The sequence below is a fragment of the Hydra vulgaris genome, chromosome 11 (genome assembly GCF_038396675.1).
Source record: "Hydra vulgaris chromosome 11, alternate assembly HydraT2T_AEP".
In the NCBI taxonomy this organism is placed as follows: domain Eukaryota; kingdom Metazoa; phylum Cnidaria; class Hydrozoa; order Anthoathecata; family Hydridae; genus Hydra; species Hydra vulgaris.
The window spans coordinates 36004049-36026500 of NC_088930.1; the positions used below are offsets into that span (position 1 = coordinate 36004049).

At 29.2% G+C, this 22452-nt stretch overlaps 1 protein-coding gene across 1 annotated transcript in view; it reads right to left on the reverse strand.

The window, feature by feature from the left end:
* The window catches only part of LOC105846263 (phosphatidylinositol phosphatase PTPRQ), a 173623-nt gene that overhangs the window by 78472 nt on the left and 72699 nt on the right, over positions 1-22452 (reverse strand). Inside the window, exon 5 of the mRNA XM_065810927.1 lies at positions 1738-2007. The gene's annotated coding sequence lies outside the window, so the exon portion shown is untranslated. The remainder of the gene's footprint in view (positions 1-1737; positions 2008-22452) is intronic.

Genomic DNA, 22452 nt, shown 5'->3' on the forward strand with positions numbered 1-22452 from the left:
GCGGTAACAAATAGAATTAGCCTCATCAATAATTATTTTCAGTTTACTTGTATATTTTGATCTGGTGATACGCATTTGTGAGTTAGTTTTTTATTATTATTTGTAAGTTAAACAAAGACTGTGAAATCAGTGCTCATAAAGTTTTTAACATTTGGTTTTTGATACCTTTATTTGAAATGGGACGTGGTAAGCGTTTAACGAATGAAGAATTAGCAGTAATCAAAGCATACAAAGATACAGGCTTATCTAATCGGGAAATTGCAAAGAAAATTAAAAGATCTCCAAAAGTGGTTAACAATTACTTCAAGATTGGCGTTAATTATGGAGCCTATAAGGGAAGTGGTGGCAAACGTAAAATTGATAATCGTACTAAACGAGTTATTGTACGTCGTGCTGCTGCTCAGCACATGACTGCATCTCAAATTCGTGCTGATTTACAATTACCTGTATCTGTTCAACGTGTGAGACAAATCTTACATGAAGATCCAAACACAGTTTGGAAAAAGCGTAAACCAAAACCAAAACTTACTGCTCGTCATAAAAAAGTTAGATTACAATTTGCGAAAGAACACATGTCTTGGCAAGAAGAGTGGCATCAAGTTCTCTTCAGTGATGAAAAAAAGTTCAATCTAGATGGTCCTGATGGCTATCAATATTACTGGCACGATCTTCGAAAAGAGAAAGAAACTCGGATGAGTCGTAACTTTGGGAGTGGAAATGTTATGGTTTAGGGGGCTTTTTCCTTTGCTGGAAAACTTCCACTGGCATGGATTTCAACAAAAATGAATTCACAGGACTACATTGACTTATTAGAAATAAGTTTACTTGAACATGGTGAGGAATTGATGGGTGAAACTTTCACTTTCCAACAAGATAATGCTACTATCCATAATTCAAAGCTTACAAAAGCTTGGTTTAGAGAAAAAAATATACACGTAATGGAATGGCCCGCACGTAGTCCAGACCTTAACCCAATTGAAAATCTATGGGGAATACTTTCTAGAAAGGTTTATGAAAATGGTAAGCAATTTGAATGCACTTTGGAGCTGAAAACTCGTATCAGAGAAGCTTGGAATGAAATATCTACAGAAACTATCCAAAATCTTGTGACTAGTATGTCAAACCGCATATTTGAAGTCATTAAAAATTCAGGAAGCTATACTAAATACTAAATGAGCGAAAAAACAAAATATTTTCTTTATTTTTTGTATATAACGCTAATGAGGCTAATTCTATTTTCTCCACAAATTGAATATTTTTAATTTTTTTTTCCATTTGGAATTAATTAAGCATACCAATTTATAAACTTTTTAGTTGTAGTAGAAGTAACAAGAAATAAAGTAGATTTCATAATTGTTTACCTGCAATTTTTGTTAAATTAGAACAAAAAATAAAGGTGAGGCTAATTCTATTTTCTCCGCTGTATATATATATAAATATATATATATATATATTTATATACATATACATGTATATACATATATATATATATATACATATATATATATATATACATATATATATAATATATATATATATATATATATATATATATATATATATATATATATATATATATATATATATATATATATATATATATATATATATACATATATACACATATATTTATTTAGTAATTGTGTAAAAAAAATTTACTTTTCTAATTTTTTTTGTGATAAAAAAAAAAATGCATGTAATATATATGTATATATATATATTTATATAAAATCTTACCATCTTCATCAGTTCGATAGGTAAACACTTGCCCATACACAAACAAACCAAATTCATTCAATAAAACTGCAGTAAAGTTATAAACAGTGAAGCTTTGAAGTGAAGAAATAACAGATGTGTAATTTGTAACAGTATAGTTTTTTATCGCATTATATGGATCTATGCATTTAATTACAATGTATTTTGTTAAATGCCATGCTGGAATATCTGAATTAAGGGTAACAATAACTGAATATTTGTTAATGCTTTCAATTCTTTTAATCGTCAAATCTTTAAATAAAAATTAAAAAAAAGTTAAGATTATCACTCAAAACTCACAATATAAATAAATACATACACACAAACACACACACACAAATATATATATATATATATAAATGTAAATATATATATATATATATATATATATATATATATATATATACATATATATAATATATATATATATATATATATATATATATATATATATATATATATATATATATATATATATATATATATATATATATATATATATATATATATATATGTATATACATATATATATATATATATATATAAATATATATATATATATATATATATATATATATATATATATATATATATATATATATATATATATATATATATATGTATATATATATCAGAGAGAGGTTTAATTGGACATATATAGATTCTCCTCTGCATAAAATAATGTTTATCATAAGTTTAACATCCAAATCTTTATTTTTTACTTTTTACCAATGTAACTTGCTATAGTATAAATATCTTGCATATCTTGCTGAGTCAATTAGATGAATTGAGTTTCTGATTTAATTAAGTGTGATAAATAAATTATATAAAAATGATAAAAACTGTGCAGCATTATTTCTTTCAGGAAAATAACTCAATACTGCAACTGCAGTTGTTTCGTCAAATATTGCCTATGTAAGATAGACAATTTGTTTGTTTGTTGTTTCCAAGATAATTGAAGTGACTTGATAATTAATCTTTCTTGGTTTATTTTTAATTCCTGTTTAGTAATTGATCTTTTAATAAACTTTATGAAATATATTCCCTGCAATGTAACCAGAAGAAACTTCAACTTGATCTTTTATATCTCCATACACTGGAGATGAAACTATGAAAATGCTTTAACATATATATATATATATATATATATATATATATATATATATATATATATATATATATATATATATATATATATATATATATATATATATATATAAGGAGTGTTTTTTCATCAATTTTTCTTTATTGACATGTACGCAAGCTAAAAAGATGGGTAATTATGAGTTTATTAAAAAAACATTTCCTATTTTAAAAAAAATTATTTTTACACCTTGCAACAACGATGCCATTTTTTACAAATTTTGAAATTGTTTTGAAATATCAGTAGACCTGATTGTGTTACAGAAATGTTTATGACATGACTTTAGCATCTAAACATGCTTATTAAGACATGTTTATAATATATGTCCAAAAAATTGAGTTCCTAACTTTATTGGATCACATTGTGACACATACATTTTAAAATTATTCTAAATTTTTATTCCAACTCCCTTAAAATATATGTATTTTAAATCTTACCTACAGTAGGAATAGAGCTCTCTTGCCCCATTTTATAGGAGTAGAGCCCCTCCTGCCCTATATTTAAGACACCTTATATGCCATTTTTTGCAAGTAATATCAGAGATTTTCAGAATTAAAATTATAACTTTTTACTTTTTTTTTTGTGAATTTAAGTGAAGTAGTTGGAAGGTAGGGGGAGGCAGGGGATAAGTAAGCCATGTGATTATTATTATTTAAAGGGTATTTAAAGTTTATTATTTCTCTTTGTATTTGAGCATAAATGAGAATTTTTTGAAAATACATATTTTAGTTAAAAAAGTCAAATCAGGCTTATAAGTCGTCAGGAGTCTCATTCTCGGCTTATGTCTTGAAAACCTTAATATCTTCTACAATATGTATGCTGATATCCAGCTTGCTAACACTGGATATATGCAATTATCTCAAAACTGTCTTTCTCATAGATAAATCTTCTCTGCAGGTGATAGCTGTTCAGCATCGTTCTTAAAATTGGTTTATCAATTTTGCTCTTGACTGAGCATCTTTTGCAGCATTCCCTGATACACTTCACACTAGGAAAATTTTCGTAGAAAATAATTAATTTTTGCTAGAAACATTTTTAAAAGTTAAAATAATAAGCTTACTTCATTGCAAATTGTTTGCATTATAACTTGACATCATTTGTGAACTATACAATAAATTAAATTCTACTAGCCTAAAGTTGAAAAACCAGGAGCACTAAAATATAGCAATATAACACTACACAATGATTAACTTCTTTTATATCAAGTGGCGCTCTGCTTATTGGCATAAGAAAGTCTTGAATGTTGGGGAGGAAAGAATTGAAGCAGCCATGGTTATGGATTGAAATTTAAAAATGACGGTAAGCCTTCTCTTGTAATTTTAATTTTTTTAATCATTTTTTTCAGGGGAAGGGGGTGATACCTCATCTCCCAACCCCACCGCCACCCCATCTTCTATTTTTGTGTAAATTTTAAGATTACCCATTTTTTTACAATTTGCTTGCATACATAAGGATATCCTGTTTCCATATTTCTTTAAAATTTTGAGTTAAACTTTTTATGTGATGTGCATAATCATTCAAAAATAATAATTGTAAAAATTTGGGACAATCAAACATTACTTAGGGGTAGCACAGTTACATAATTTGCTTAAGCTGTAGTTTTTGTCTCTTTTTTCCAAATTTTTAAAGGTTTCATATTTCATTTCAAGAATGCAATGTAAAATCAACATTTAAAAAAAAAATTCAAGTGAATTTATTCAAGTGTCACTCCAATGGCTAGTTTTTAACTATATGAGTGACACCTAACCTAATTTTGTAAAATTATAAAAATTTGTAATTTTTGATTTTTGGTTAAATAAATGGATATACATATAGACTATATGTATATCCATTTATTTAACCAAAAATTCAACAGCAATATTAATTGATGAAAACAAGCGTAAATTAAATTATAAAAAAATAATGGTTAAGCTATAACAAATTAAATAAAAAGACAAAAAAAATATGAAAACACTTAATTAATAACAATCATAAAATATTAATAAAAATCATTAGCAACAACAGCACAAATAATAACAAACTTTTCGCAAACGAAAAGGCAAGCACAAAAACTACAAAAACGAAAACAAAAATTACAAAACGAAAAGGCAAACACAAACTTCTACAAAATAAAATAAATTGTATTTGTTATCCTCGGTGGATACAGAAAAGCGTAGAAAATTTCTAGTGAATTATATTTGTTTTAAGTAGTTCTTTTTGTTACTTATTCGAACATTTTTCGAACTAATTTTCTTTTAACTTGTTACTTCGCTTTTAATTGATTGTTTTTGTTTTATTTTATTAAACCTATTTGTTCGTTTTACTTTTTTATTCATTTTCTTGTTTAATGTTTTTTTCAATCTTTTAATTCATTTATACTTTTAATATTTTTGTTATTTTACTTTATTTTTAAGTTATTATTTTTTTAAGTAGTTTCTTTCCGTTTTTCAAAAGAGAAAAGCTCTTTTTTTTCTTTTCACCGTTAAAGAAAACGCTTTCGCTATCTGTGATGTTTTTGCAAATAAAATAAATATGTACCCCGTTTCGGCAACGGAATGTTATTAATTGCTAATTTTTACCAAAGTTTATTGATTTTAAGGTAATCGTGCAATTCAGAACAGTTAGCAGTAGTACTGTATTATTACTTTAGTAATAATACAGTACTACAGCTAACTTTTCAGTACTAATACAGTATATAGTCACTTTTCAAATTTTCAAGTGTAATAGTTCTAAAATGGAAAAGTCTAGAGTGGGGAAAACTTTACACGCAAGAAAAGATCAATAAGACAAACTAATTAGATTTGCTCTCATAAAAGTTTAGTTGCTGGTTCAAAACCCCCACTAAAAGCTGCACTTTTAAGAAGATTATTGAACCTCTGAAAAGTTGACAATGTTAGTTGAAAAGTATTATTTTCAACCTGTGATGTTTTGACACAATTTTAATCGAGCTTAAAAATATTTGAGGGAGAAAATAATTTCAATCATAGGGTATGATACTTTATCTAAAAGAAAACGAAATATAGTTGCGAGTGAAGAAGTTGACAAAGTTATTGGCGATGATAATGAAAACAAAAAAAGCTTAGATGAAAAATTTTACCTAACGCTATATAAAAAAAATAGATTGCCAGCCCTTACTTTTCAGTTGAATCCAAAGATGCTGACTAAAAATCGACTGCATTCTTCCATGAATTTTTTACTTTGATGAGCTACGCAAAAAACCATTTAAAGCTAACAGTATACTCTCAATAATTTGTCATTACGTTGATTAAGTTACCCTTAAGAATATCCACTATGATTTATTCTTTTCTCATCTTAGTTACTATTGTCAAGTTTGAGTTAAAATCAGAAACTACCACATTAAAAAGTTGCAACAGCCTCAGCGCCAATCTATTAGAATAATAAACTTCGAGCCATTTTAATTCAGATACATCAGAGTCCTGCAAAAAACTTAACATTTTGAGCTTTTTTTCCAGTATTAGTTAAGTTTCTTAATCTTCTTTTTGTTTTAACTTTCTAAATAAAAATTCATCCTCTTCCATTTCTTTTCTTATAAAATACAAACAAAAAATTTTGGAGAAACCCATGATTAAATTTTATTCTATTTGTATTCAATTGATTATTAAATACAAAATTAGATTTTATACTCGTTACAAGCATTTGCTTTCAACATTATTGTTACATAACGAGCGTCATTTATCACGATGTTAAAACACATTTTAGACAAGTGCCTTCTTTGGGTTTTCACATTAGCTATCCAATTATTTATTAACAACTTTACTTATTTGATAATAAATTTGAAAAATAATGAGCTATAAAAGTTTTTACTACCTATAAAAAATGTTTCATATTATCTTATTGTAATAGAATGCATGAATTTTAAGAATTTTTACAACAATTCAACAAAAGTTCCCGACTTGACTACCTTGACTAAAAGGAGACAAAGAGAAGACATGGTTCAACTTTTAAAATTCTTTAATGGTTTTAACAATTTGGAAATAATTTAAAAAAATTAGTTTTCAACAAACTCAAACAAGAGGTCACCGATTTAAATAAGTCAAAGAAGCCACAAGGAAAGCGTGTTGTGGAAACTTTATTTAATAGACCAGCAATTTTATGGAATAACTTGTCAAGCGAGGTGGTTAACCTACAATCAGTTAACAGTTTTAAAGCAGGTCTTGATTTCTAGATGAGCAGCAATCAAGTAAATTGGCTGTCATAGTGTGTTAATACCACACTCACTGGCTCACACCAGTTACAGCAATTACTAATACTAATACTAATTTAAAATTTTGCAATAAAAAGTCATTATAATTAAAATTTGTTTTAGCAGTACATTTAAAAGTCATCAAAATTTTTTACTTTGCTCAAATTGAGACAAGTTTATATAATTCATTACATTTAATATATAAGATATATAATTCATTACATAAAACGAAAATTATTATGTAATAACTTAGAGTGTAATAATTTTGTATGAGTTAAATAGCTTAAGTTAAATTTACGTACCTGGAGCTTACAGTAGACTTTTTTGATTTTTAACAGAGCATAACTTTGTAAATAAAAAAAGAGATCACCTGAAATTTTGTATATTAATAATTTTTAACCCAAATTATCTAATTTTGTAGGTGCTTTGAATAGCTTTGAAGAATTGATGAGTTATTGTACCCTTAAGTTGCTATAAAAAACAGTAATAGGAAAATTTTTAGAAACTTTTATGGCTGCAATTTAATACCTATAGACAGGCAGTATCAATTTTTCTACTTTTGCGTACTTAGAGCAAACACTTGTGGAAAACAAGTTAAAAGTTATGTACTAAAAGTTAGTTTAACACTTGCAGCAGCTGATTAAAATATCACTTTTTTTAAAAAGTATAAAACTGAATACACTTTGCAGGCAAATAAAATAGCGTAAACAGTTGAAATAAATTTTGAAACATTTTACTGGCGAGGTTCTATATATAGACAATTACCAAAAAAGATTGAAAAACCTATACTCTATCTTATGATATAATTTTAGCATTTTGAGTGCAATGCTTTTTTAGTTTAAAAGGGTACCTAATAGCGCAAGTTATATTATATTTCAAAAAAATAAAAATAAAAAATAAAAGTGCTCAAAAAAAAGTGTATATATACATGAAACGCTAATTTCTTTGTCTCTGATTTACATAACTCATAATATTGTCATAATCATTGTTAGCAAGTTTGTAGTTACAAACACTTCTACCCTTAATGCATGGAGCACCTATTTGACATATTACTTTGCCAAATGGAACCCAACACTGACTTGACCGTGCATCATTAGTCCTTTTTAAATTTAATTTGTTTCTATGCATGAATTTTACATTAATTTCTTAGTTTTCATTACAGCTCTCAAGCACATGCCCTATGTACTATTCATCATTGTAAAAGCATGCAATGTATTTACCAGGTTAAAAGTTTGAAGGATCTTTTTTTGCCTAGTTAATATTATTCAGAAAATGGGTATTATAGGCAGTATCGCTAGAGATTCTTCATAAAAATAATTTTTCTCCACCTGATACAAAACTGTAATAGCATTTTGTGCTCATTTCTTCATATCATTTCTTTAGGTTAAAATAAGTTTCATGGTTATTGATATCATCACTTGAAATGTAAAATATGTTAACACCTTTTATGTTTTTTTCAGCCCATGTAATCAGTTCATTTGGTTTGAGAATCTGGTTTTCATTTGCTGCGTAGACTCGCTTTTGCTGCTTTTTTTTTATAGTTTCTCCTATTCCATCACATGGACTTTTGCTATGGGATGTAACAAAGAATTGATACTCAGCATTAATATTTTGATCTTTAAGTATTACTGTTTAACAGACATTTGTAATTTTTGTGACACAACACCATCACTGAAGTATTTTACTTTCTTGAAAGTGGGTAGCTTGACTTTGATCATGGGGAGTAACTTTGTGAGAAAACAATGAACTGTTGTTTGATCATGGCAAAGATTGTCATTCACATTTGAATTAATTTTTTTCATCTTTGAAATAAACAGCAAATGGATGTAAGAGAGCTTGATCGCTTGCCAGTAAAACCCTTGTACAGCATCTTTCATAAAAAAACTATAGTTCTCTGCAAAATCCATAAGAATAAGACATGTGTATTGATCTAATGTTCATTTTGCCTCTGATAAGTAGCAGGATTGTGCTTCTTTGATAAAGTGGTGGTGACAAAGGTCATACAAAGTTTCACTTAGAGTTTCAATAAACTCAATAATGCTTGTTTGGACTGTGACAAGTGAAGTTTGGTTGGTTGAGACCCATTGTTTGTATGTGATCTGATCATCAAAATCAAAATCATTATTTTCAAACACATTTTTCAAGTAAGTCTTCAAATTACTTTACTGGGGTTGTTGGAGCATAGATAAACATGCAGCTTTAACTATCTATATTGCAAACACATACATTTATCAAATCTTTGTAATATATTAAATGGCCCTTGGGTAAAGCACCGCACATCAACTTAGCATTTTGATGATAAGAACATGCGCAAACTGAGTGACTTCCATTATAGTCAACTGTGATGCACCACTTTGGCCTTAGTTCATACTTGCAAACTTGCTGAATCCAACTTTGTATTTAGGGTATAACTTCTTAAACTCAAAATAAAGCTCCTTTAATGGAACTTATATTAAACGCTTTTGTTTATAAACTTTTGCATTATTTATACGCACAGAAACAAAGTCTTTTTTTCCTGGTAATTGTCTTGTGAACTCTTCAGATTCATAAATTTAAATGACTTTTTGTTTAATAATATCTTCCAAAGGCTGTCCTTTTTAGCCATTTTAGCCTCAGGTTTAGCAAGTATTCCTTTTTCATTTTTAAACTTTTGAGCTTTCTAAACAAGATGTTTTGATCCTGAAAATGTTTTGAAAGTTTTTTCAATTGACCAACTACCACGCTTTGACCTCTCCAACTATCCCACAATTAGTCTTCACTCTGTTATTAGTTTCTTTAGGTTAATATTTTGAGAATATTAAATCATTTCTTTCTAACTGCAGTATTAAAGTTATTCTTGAAAGCCTACAATCTTATTTATTTCAAGTAACTTCAAGCGTGGTTCTATCTTTGCTTCTGTATTGTTTCTTATTACAATAATAATTTTATGAAAATTTTACATCCAAAGTGGCTCTATTTGCTGACGACTCAACTTTATGCTCTTGTCTTGATAAAAAATCTTTACTTTTTTGATTGCTTAGAAAAAGCAACCAATTATTGTTTGATCTCTCTTCTGTAACAGAGTAAGGCTTGCAGTGGCTTATGGATTTGAATTCTGGACTTAAAATCCACAGTTTTTGTCAGATAACAAAACTCATTTACTGCAAAAACATATTGCAATAATGTTGGCATTCCTATATTGATGAACAACAACTCTCTTACTCTCAGACAAAGTCTAAAAGCACGTTGTAAACACAATTAGACCTGCTTTATCTGCTAAGCATTAGCCACTCTCCGATTGTTGTAAGGTTGCATTTATTTCTTTTTCTACAGATACAATCATGGTCAATGCTCAAACGAGCTATCATCTCTATTATAATAAACCAAAAGTCATTCTTGCTTGGTTCTTATTTAACAAGTTGCATCCTTTTACTATATCTGTCCCTTTATGCTCTAAAAAATTTAATTAATCAAGTTTTTTTCCTTACAATTAAAAAATAACTTTATTAATTGAAGTTTCTAGAACTCTTAGCCACCTTCATGTTTTTCTTTTATACACAGCCTACAACTTTTTAAGTCTTCAGTTAACAATTTTCTAGTGTTTTTATTTATTTTCTATTTTAAAGTAATTCATAACTTAATAGCAGTTCTTTTCATTTTTTTGAAAGTTAATTAGAGTTTGAAAATATATAAATATATGCCAGTATTTAATAAAAAGTAAGTGTAAGGATAATAACTGTAATATATAAAGTATTATAAATAATATAAATAATATAAATATATAAAGTATTACAAACTTTTTAAGGCCCAAATTGGACCATATGGATGTGGAGGATATGTGGTTTCAACAGAACGGTGCCACTTGCCACACAGCTAACGAAACAAAGGCTCTTTTGCGCGAAAAATTCAATGGCCGTGTTATCTCACATGGTGGCGATGTCAATTGGCCGCCAAGATCATGTGATTTGACACCGTTGGACTTCTTTCTTTGGGGGTATTTAAAAGAAAAGGTGTACGTTGATAAGCCAACAACAATTCAAGAGCTAAAGGATGAGATAATTCGGCACATTAACGGCATAGAACCTCAATTATGCCTCAGCGTCATCGAAAATTTGCACCATCGGATGAAGGTGTGCCGCCGAGGTCGCGGCGCTCATTTGGCCGATATTTTATTCCATACAAATTGAATCATACCATATTATTATAATAAAAAGATGTTACAATAAATTCCTTAATAATTTGTGTTTTATTCAAATTTAACATCGGCCCTTAAAATTTAACCACCCTTTATTACCAAATATATAAATAATATTGTTAATAAAACAATTTTATTAAATACCCTAACCCATGAGTTACGGTATTTAATAATGCGTTTGTTGGGACATTTGTAACTAAAATGTATTCTTTTAAAAACTGCTAATTATCGTCGTTTATTTTAATTCTAAAATAGCTTCGTCTTATTTTGTTACTTTTTTTTTGTAACTAATTTGTCACAAAAAAAAATGTTTCAATTCGCAAAGTTACGTCTCAATTATTTTATTTGAACTTAAAAAAGTGCAACTTTTAAATTTAAATTGTGTAAACTGAAACGTAACTTAACGTTAAAAAATCTATATTTGAGACGTATTTTAACTACATCTCATATCTAGATTTTGATACGTTACATTAGATTTTTTTTTTGGTCAATAATACAAGCATAATACTTTACGAACTTTTATAAACCCACAAGCAAAAATATATATAAAATGTCAACCTTTCTTGTTTTAGGTCCATAGCTTTTGCTAAACATGTGTATAAAATGCACTCTCTGTGCAACATTTGTCTACACTCTCTAATCTGTCTTACTGACTTAATTATACTCATCATCCAAGTTATGTTTTCTTCTCTCTCTATCTCTTTTCTTTCTCTTACACTCCATGTATATAAAAGGGTGTGCCATGCTAGACAAGATTAAAATGAGGATAGAAAACTAGGAAAGAATAATTTCAGAATAGAATGTTTTATGATAGAAATAAAGAAACCTTACTAGAAAAGAATTTTTACAAAAGAATATTTTTTGGCAGAAATTTTGAAAAGAAACTTGAAATACTTTCTAAGAAAGAATATTTTTTAATAAACGTAAACAACTTGCTTGGAAAGAATTTTATTTAATAAATGCGAAAAACTTGCTAGGAAAGAATTTTATTTAATAAATCTAAAAAACTTGCTACGACAGAATTTTGTTTTTTTTTTTATTTATAAATAAGTTATTGACGTTTTTATTTTGTCCGATAACTTCCGCATCAGCCGTTAAAAGGCAAGGCTTAAAAGGCCTGATATTCTAAACCTGTTTTGTACATCAATTTGGAATTAACTAGTTTACTCATAGTTTAGCATTTTGATGCGTTAGAATAAATATTTTGAAGGGCTTTATGCAGTAAACTAGTTTAATAAAAAAATACAACTAAGATTTGTGCAAATAGAATATTATATAGTAAATTTGATATATTTTATTAATAAAATATTTTGAATTTTCTGATCGAACCAAAATTAATGCGATTATAATTATTTAACATTTATTCAATTAAAAATCATAACTGTAATTACCAAATTGCGCGCAAATTCTTTCTTAAAATTTCTTTGCTAGCACGTTTTTAAAATTTCTTTTTTAAAATTTCTTTGCTAGTACGTTTTTCCAATTTTCGTTGCTAGAAAGAAAATGACTTTTACTTGTGCGATTTCTATCCTAAAAAAGTCTTTGCTAGCAAGTTTTTCATTTTTCTTTGCCAGAAAGGATATATGTATTTCTTTCTTCTTTTCTATCCTTCAATTATTCTATTCTAAAAAGTAATCATGTTTTTTTAGCAAGAATTTTCATGTTTCTTTCCAAAAAAGGCTTTCCTGAATTCTTGTCTAGAACCGGCCACCTATAAAAGCACATTTGAAATACCAAGAAATAATTAAATAGAAAGTTATTATAGGTTACAATCAGGGCTGGCGCCAAAGTATTTGGCACCCTAGGCGAATCTGACATACTGCGCCCCTAACCCCTCCCCAACTTATTTTCACAAAAGAATGCTTAAGTTATGTTATTACATTTTGTATATACATTCGGAAGAATATATATACCCATAATCATAAAGAAGCGTATATTCCTAATAATATATTAATAAATAATTTCAAATCTTCGCTGTTCGCGCTTTTGTTTCTGCAAATGTAGAAACGAGGAAAAAGCATTTGATAAAATTGACAGAAATTTTTTGTTTGAAACACTAAAAAAATTCAACTTAGGTGAAAAATTTATAACAGCAATTATGCAAACAATGAAAAATTCTAAATCAATAATAATTAACAACGGATACATGAGTGAACCTTTTAGTATAAACAGAGGTGTTCGTCAAGGCGAGCCTATTTCACTCATGCTTTATTGCCTGGCAGTGGAAACCCTCGCTCTAGAAGTCAGAAATAACCCTGACATAGATGGCATTCCCCTGCCTGGCACAAAAAACAATTTAAAAGTAATGCAGTACGCTGACGACACCACAATATTCCTGAGGAACCCAAAATCGATCCAAAGCGTTTTCAAAACGCTAGACGATTTCGAGGAAGCCTCAGGATCAAATATTAACAAAAGCAAAACCAAAGGTCTGGCGTTAGGTGGATTTAACCACATCCACTATGAAAACACGACCAGAATACTAAACCAAAAGCTGTTTAATATTAACTGGTGCAACGCCTCAGGCATTAAAATTTTAGGTATTATCTTCCACACCGACCTAGCCTACACCGCTAGCGCAAATTGGAAGAAAGCCGTTGAAAACTTTAGAAAAAAAATCAAAAGTTTTAGATACCGAAACATATCTCTGAGGTGCAAGGGTATTTTTGTTAATACTCTTGCACTCTCTAAGGTGTGGTTCGTGGCCAACGGCTTCCCAATTAACGAATTTACCGCCAAGCAAATCAAAAAAGAAATATCAGCGTACTTATGGCAGAGCGAATACGCGCAGCCCATAAAAAGCGATATCTTGAATCTACCAATAAATAAAGGAGGACTAGGCATTCTTGACACAAAAAAGCAAGGTTTAGCCCTCCGAACAAACATATACTCCAAATAAGTGAACAAGAAAACAACCACGAGTCATGCTTTATTCAAAACTATTATTTGGCGCACCATCTAGCTAAACACGCGCGAACAAACTACCCGCAATGGTTGTTTCTTACAAGAAACAACTTCCCCAAATCTTTAAACGAACTCCCATTTTACTATAAAGACGTCATTAAGAACATTAAGTGCGATGACAAAATTTTAGAAATTAAACCTAAAAGCGCAAAAAATATCCGCGCGTTTCTCACCAAAGCTGACGAAAACTTTAATTTAATAAAAATACAAAGGGCATGGGATACAATGCCACAAAAAAATCTTCCATGGCAAAAAATATGGGAGAAAAGCTTTGTATCTCACGCCATCGGTCCCAGCAAAAACACCCTCTGGAGAGCCTTAACTAACTCACTTCCGACTCTTGAAAAAACTCAGAGTTGGAGGAAAAACAGAGGCCGCGGAAACAATATTTGTAAATCATGCGGAGCAGTGGAAAAAACAATGCACCCTTTTATCAACTGCAAAAAGGCTAGGTCTGTGTGGAAGGCCTTTATACCAACGTACGAAAGACTTTTACCAACAAAAAAATTTAATACTGTCCATGCGATCTTTCTAACAAACATCGAGCACTTGTCAAAGAAAGACTACACTGCGAAAATAGCAATGACTCTGGCTCACTTAATAACGTCGCGGTTATGGTGGGCCAGAAACATGAAACTTAAGGAAAACAAAAATATACCCTCGGCAAGAATTGCAGAGAGGATCAAAAAAGATATTAGAAATATATGGAAAATAAACTATAACAAATACTTAAGAGAAAACAACGTGGAAAAATTCCACAACATGTTTTCTATAAACAATGCAATTAGCGATAAAAATAATCCGAATCTAACTCTTCTCTTATAATAAACGGTTTTCAACCAAACAATTAACATTATTTTTATTTCTAAACGAAAAGCATGTCCCCAGCAGCCCCTGTGGGTGCGACGGACATGCCTATATTTTATAAATGCGAGGCTTAATGGCCAGCACTATATATTATAAACAAGAAGAGAAAAACACGAACATGTCCTGCAAAGCCCGGTGGCAATGATGGATGTGTGTAATTTTTATAACAGCCTCGGGTAATAGCCAGGCATATTTATTTTAAACTCGTAAATATTTTGTTCTATTAACTATTATTAAAGTCCTGTTGTGGTTTCATTTCGATTTAATTTTTCGTTTTTCGACTTTTCGATTTTCGTTTTTTTTCTATAACCACAACAGTTTTAAATAAATAAATAGATTTTTGCTAAATTCCTATAAATAAATAATAAAGAAACAAAATACTGTCATAGAAAAGCAAAGAAAAAATAAATGATATCATTAAAAATCTTCTCCCCCCCCTTATTGTAAATAGTCCCCTGATGTAAATATTTATTAATGAAATATATGTAATTATTAAAAAAAAAAAAAAAAAAAGAAACGAGTTCCGTCAGGTTAATGTTTTTAGCAATATCATGTTCACTTGACAGAGTAGCTAATCCAGCAAGTCTTTCTTGCTGCATAGACGTTCTCAAAAATGTTTCTTAAAGCTATAACAGTGTTGGGGAAACAATCTGTTAGATTATTTTTTAATATAAAATTTAGTAAAGATATTGGCAATGTACACCTTGCAACTCGTCTTGAAATTGAATTCAATTCACTACATAGATCAACTGCATCGATAACTGTGGAGTCTCCATGTTGCAAAGCTTTCTCAAGATTCAAGCAATGTTCCATAACTTCTTTGCTAGTTATACTCTGTAAACTGTGAACATCATAAAGAAAACCAAACAAAGAACTTATTGTTTGCATAAGAGTAAATCTTTCTTCAACCGATTGTATTGCTGTGTCAAGAATTGCAAAGTAAAAGTTTATTTTGAATTTTTCTTTTGGATCTTGAGTAGGTTCGTCATCTCCTTCATAAGTAAATTGTTTATTCTTTCTTCTGATACGGGTTGATTTGGGTTCAAAAAGTGCAGGTATCTCTTAACTGACTGCAAGTTCAACTGCTTCTACTTGTATTTTCTTATACTCCATTTCATTTCTGCAATTTACAAGAAACTTCTTTATTTTTTAAGATAGTTTATGGCGCCATGCATATCTAATTCTTTTACCAGAAGTTGCTTAATAGTCATATTGATCTCAAACAACACGTCGTACCACACAACCAGAGAAACGACAAACTAAAACTAGAAATAGCGCTTGCAATAAACCGTACATCTACCCGTGTTGAATAACCAGATGCTCCTGTTAAATTTGTGTCGTTCGCAATCTCTGCCAGAGTATCGTAGATATCACCAAGTTGATAACGGAGAGGTTTTAAAGCATCACTTCGGCTTTCCCACCTTGTTTCACTCAGTGGTTTAACAGTGAAGTTAGAAACATGTCGTGTTAAAACATCCCAGCGACGAGTTGATGCAGAAAAGACTTTGCACCAGATCAATGAAGGCATTGCACCAGATCAAAGAAGGCTGTTGCTTCTAAGCAACATTTAACAGCATCATTAACAGCCAAATTCAATGTATGTGCACAGCAAGGAATAAACAATGCTTGGGGATTGACATCTAAAATTCTTCGTTAGACACCCTTATTTTTCTCCCTCATATTTCTGCCCTTGTCATATCCTTGACCGCGTAAGTTTTCAATAGATAAAGACATCTTGCCTAACTGCCTAATGATAGTTTCAGCCATAACAGCACCAGTTGTCTCCTTTAGAGGCACAAAATCTAAGAAATGTTCCTTCATAGATGCTGTTGCTGCAATGCCGTTTTCTGGATTTGAAATCACTTCCAAAAAGCAAATGATCATAGCCATTTGTTCAACATGATCCGCACCAGGTGTGCAATCTATAACTATTGAAAAGTAATTAGCATCACGAGCAGATGTTAGATTTTTTGTTTGATTGCATTGGATAAAAGATGACTCAATTCATTTTGTATGTCTTGGCCAAGGTAATGCACACGTGCTTCATTGTTTTTAATCTTTCGAAGATGCTCATCCATATGTGGGTCAAACAAAGGTAAAAATTCTACAAATTTCAGAAAATTTTCGTTATTAGCAGTATTCAGTTTCTCATGTGTTCCACGAAAAGCAAGATTTTGCATACCAAGAACTCTAACTAAAGCTATCAGCCGTTTCAAGATTTGCTGCCAATGCTGTTCTTCTTTTTTAACAAGACGCAAATGTTCGGCATCAATTGTTTTATTGTTTCGCAGTCGCAGCTCAAACTCTTTCCATGACTGAAAATTCGCTATCAATCAGTTAATTTGTTACTATACTACTTAGTAATTGCTATCGTAGAATATTTAATTAAAATTAGTTTTTTACTATTTCTGAATACACTCACCAGCAAAAACAATTTTCTCAAAAGTTAAACGTGCTAAAATTTTCTATAAATGAGTAATGAAAACTTAGCAATGTATTAATTGCTACAAAATTTCATTCTACATAAAAATTATAAAAAGAAAAAGGAAATCGCATCAAATAAAACAAAGTATTAAAGTTGATTCTTTAGTTTTATTTGACGAGATTTAAAAGAGTACTTTTTCAAATCTCCTAAATTGAATTCATAAAAAAGAAGTATATTAAAAAAATTAATGGTTTTAATACATTTATTTTTTATGTAGCAAGTTTTAGTGCCGCCCTAGAAAACTTGCCACCCTAGGCGGCCGCCTAGTTCGCCTAGTGGTTAAACCGGCCCTGGTTACAATGTCATGTCTCTGGGTGCGGATTCACAACACTTTCGTAAGTCCAAAATTTGCTTAAAGTTTTGCTTAAGTTCAAAGTTACGTTAAATGGTATTCACAAACCTTGCGTAAACAAAAACAAAATTCCGAAAAAAAAATTTACGAAAAAAAGTTTTTACTTAAGTTATTACTTACGCAAAATGTCTAAAAAACGGTATTCACAACATTTTCCTAAAAAGTGCTAAGCAAACTTTACGCAAGAAAAGTTACGTCTGCTATTTTCTGACTCAAGTTTGGCGTAACTTAAAATCATCCTATAACATTTAAAAATGGCGTTTTTATTATTATAAAACATTTCAGATTTTGTTTGTTATTGCCAATTAAATATAATTTTATCTTAATTTTATAGTGCTATACGTGAAGTTATTTATTTAAATAATACAATTATAGTTGCTTTTTTTTAACAACAACAACAATAGCAGTATACTTACCAAAAATTTAGATGTACTATATAAACTTGTTCTATAAAACTTGTTTTCACCTTAAATTTAAGGTTAAAAAAATATACACACAATCTATATAATGAATGGTTCACTCTCTCACAGCCTAGCTAAAACGAGGAGAGCGACCATAGTACGGATGTATCATATAGTTTTGCAGTATGTCAATAACTTATTAAATAAGTTAAGTTAACTTAACAACTAGTTATTGTCATACATCAAAACAATATGATGTATCCATACTATATTAACTTATGGTTGTATCTATACTATACTATCTATACTATATTATACAAAAATATATACAATAATATTATTGAAGTATATACTTTAACTTGCATAACTAGCATAAAGAGAGAGAGAGTGTCTCTCTCTCACTCTCTCTGTATGAAAGAAAAAATATTTGTGCTAATATAGATACAATATTCACAAAAATATGTAATCAATTCATTAGTTTTTCAAATATCTATTTTTTTTTATTTATAAATGTGAACAAGACTATTTCAAAATATAATAATGCTAAAATTATCTCTGAGTAATCAGGCAATTGAAGTAAAAAAGTATTATAACCTAAATATTAAACTTACTTTGAATAATGATGCTATGTTTTTCGATAATTTCAGTTATTCAAAGGTATTAACAGTATTAAGATTATTTTGAATAATAATGCTCTGCTTTTATTTATTTCAATTATCAGGTAATATTATTAATATTTATGGATAATTTAAATTATTAAAAAAAAAGAGCATTGTTTTTTAAAGCGTAATTTCTTGGTAAATAATATTGTTATTTGCGAATAATAAACATATTCTGTAATAGTTTTAATTGCTTTGGTAGATCTTTTTTTTTGTATTTCTATATGAAATCTCATTGTCGTAGTTTGTGATTGCAAAGAGCAGAAATTCCATAAAAAGTTCCTTGATCCACCAGCTAGTCCAAATGGAGTGATAGCGCTTTTCACAATTCAGTAAAGTTATTATCTGTTGCTGTTGAAAATAGTATTACAACTCTTGAGATGACAGCATATTGTTCACACTGGTTGTAGCTATTAGATTGCACTGTATTTTGTGGCTTGAAAATCTACTACAATACTTGTTGTTGTGATTTAATCAATACTTGCTCTGTCAAAGAGTCAAACTTTTTTATACTGCACGTACCTGATTCACAGAATTAACTTAACGCTATCCATCAAATATAAAAATCATGTTATTATTCGTGCAAATATGATACAAATATGATCAATCTAAAATATCACTGAAAAAAAACTTACAAAAAACAAGTGGGTTTTAATTCAAACTCAACTTTTATTAACTAATACAATTGAAACATTTTCCATAACATATTATGAAAAATACAATGTATTTTTCATAATATGTGTATGGAAAAGTTGCTGAACTTTTGCTTATGTTTTCAAAATGTTCCTTATATTTCTGACAATAGAAACTTTGTTTATAAATAGTTTTAAATATACTAGAATGCAATCAAATGTATTTATTGATTTTATTGAAGTAAGTTCTTTATTTAATGAAACTGTCATTCCCTATTGCAAATAAAAGTGTTTTTGATTCAAGTCAATTGTATGATAAAACAAGACCACTGAAAAGAAAATTTAACAATTATCATGATTTTTTTTTATACCCTTGGGTATGAGAAGTAAAAATGTAAACAAGAAGTTAAAAATAAAACAGTTAAAAATAAAACACTTTAGTTTAGCACTTCTATTTTTTTATGAACGTGAAATTTTTGCTAAACCAAAGTATTTTGTTTTAACTTCCTGAAGCAATCCAAGACAAGTTGCATGATTTGATCAGGTGTGAACCCAGATCTTTTTTGGTACTATAGGACCGGTATGGGCGCCAAAACAATGCCTCAAAATATTAATTTTATGTTGTTTTTCTTATTCTTTTTATTTTAAAAATAGAAAAAAAAGTTCTTTTAAATGCTTGTTTTCTGTATATTTTAGCTAGTTTATTTAGCCAGTAATGTTTACAAATGAGATTCGCGGCAGGTTTCGAGTTAGGGTTAAATAAAACCAATGGGCATCATACAGGAAGCCAAATAATTATCTTATATAAGCCTAGGATAATACAATTTATATTACCCATTTGGATTTGAACAAATATGCCCGAATTATTTCTTAATGAGTGCTTGTAATGTTTGTATTTAAAATAATAGATGTGTAGCATTTTGTTAATAATCGATATCTCATTTAAAAAACAAACCGACTCTTATTTGTTTCATTTTTAATCCAATTATTAATTTATTTGATTAATTTGCTTATAGATACTCAAAATAGATTGAAAGAATGTTTATGCTATATATGCTATTACTTTTAAAAGTAATTGCACGTATATGCTATACTGGGCTATTCAAATAATACTAAACATTTTTTTGCTGTTTTTAGACTCCCTTCTTTGTATATGCAACATTTTAAACAATCTCTCCCCGCCCTACTTGTGACGTGACATTATTTTTAAACAAATATATCTTTGAGTTTGTACTTTTATGCTAAAGGTTTACTATTCCGCTGTGATTAGAATTTAAAATTTAAAAATTTTGTCAAGTCACACTGTGGCTAACCACCCACTCTCCCATGTGGTATTTGGTGACACTTTTAAACACCTCCACCCTATATAAAAATGTCACATATTATTTGAATAGCCCCTACATGGTTTTACTTCATTTTTAAATATAGCAACAACAAAAAAAATAATTGTAAGTAAATTTAAGCCCTGACTTTAAAAAAGAAACATTCACTGTTTTTTTGCATTACCCTGTGTGTCTTAATAAAAAAAAGAATTAGTCATACTAACTACTTCCTTTATACAAATAGTTATAAAATATTTGTCTTAAATTTTGGGTAAGTTTTTGCCTAAGTTTTGTCTAAGTTTTGCGTAACTCAAACGCAACCTTAACTTTACGCAAATGCTGCTAAAAAGTTGTCAATACCAAATAGTTACGCAAAAAATATTTTGCGTAAGTTTTTCGTAACTTTTACTCAGCGACGCAAGAGTTACGCAAAAATTGTGAATCCGCACCCTGTAACATAAAAATAACGGGCATTTTGCATTCAATGTTATGTTACAGTGTTACGTATTGTTAGGTAAAATGTTACGTAAAAATAACGGACATTTTGCACGAAACGTAACGAATCTCATTTACGTTACAATACGTAACGTAACTTTAAAATGTTATAGGGGAAAGTTAAAATATCTTATTTCTCAGAAGTAACATAATTCTCTATTAAAAACCACTTAACTATCATACTTCAAAGCTAACCAATCAATTCACATTCATTTTGTGTTTAATAAGCAATTTATTTGATTAATAAAAAAATAGCTCGCACAAAAACCAAAAGCTCTTGTAAAATGCTCATTAGAAAGGCTCATTAAATGGCTTGCCATGTTTGTTTTAAGAGAGGTTCTCTCAACTCTCACGCTCATTTACTTCCTCTGAGGCATGTACAACTATATATTTCAACCAAGATAAAAGAAAGTTACTTTTTGATTGCGCAGAACAGGCATCTAATCTTAAACAGGATCTCTCCACTGCAACAGCATAGAGCATGCAGCAGTAGGTTTTTTTAACCCAAGCAAACCTTTATACTTAACCATTATCACAATAACCAAAAGGTATATAATAGAATGGAGGTAAAACAAAAACGAAAATCATTAAAAAGTCATAGTACAGTCTTCGTTTTATAATAACTATACAACAATTACACAATTATACAACAATTATACAAGCTGGAATAATTATTTTCAAGCAGCAAATCATAATGGCGCCTTTGGTTTGAAAAAGGAAAATATTGAAATGTAGTTTGTAAGCTTTGTAAGCTGTAATTGAAATGGATTACTCTCTTAAAAGTTGACTTCTAACTATCAAGTAGTAATCACAACAAAAATCATGATCTACGTAAAGTTGTTTTTTAAATACCTTGATGCTAGGTATAAATATCAAAGTTTTAGAGAATCTCCATCACTTGGTTAAACCTTATCTTTTACTGCCCCATTTAGTATAGGTTTGTTACTTTCTTAAAGAATGTTTTTTGGGCATGGAACATATTATATCTCTCCAGAACTTTATTTTGTGTCGAAGTATTT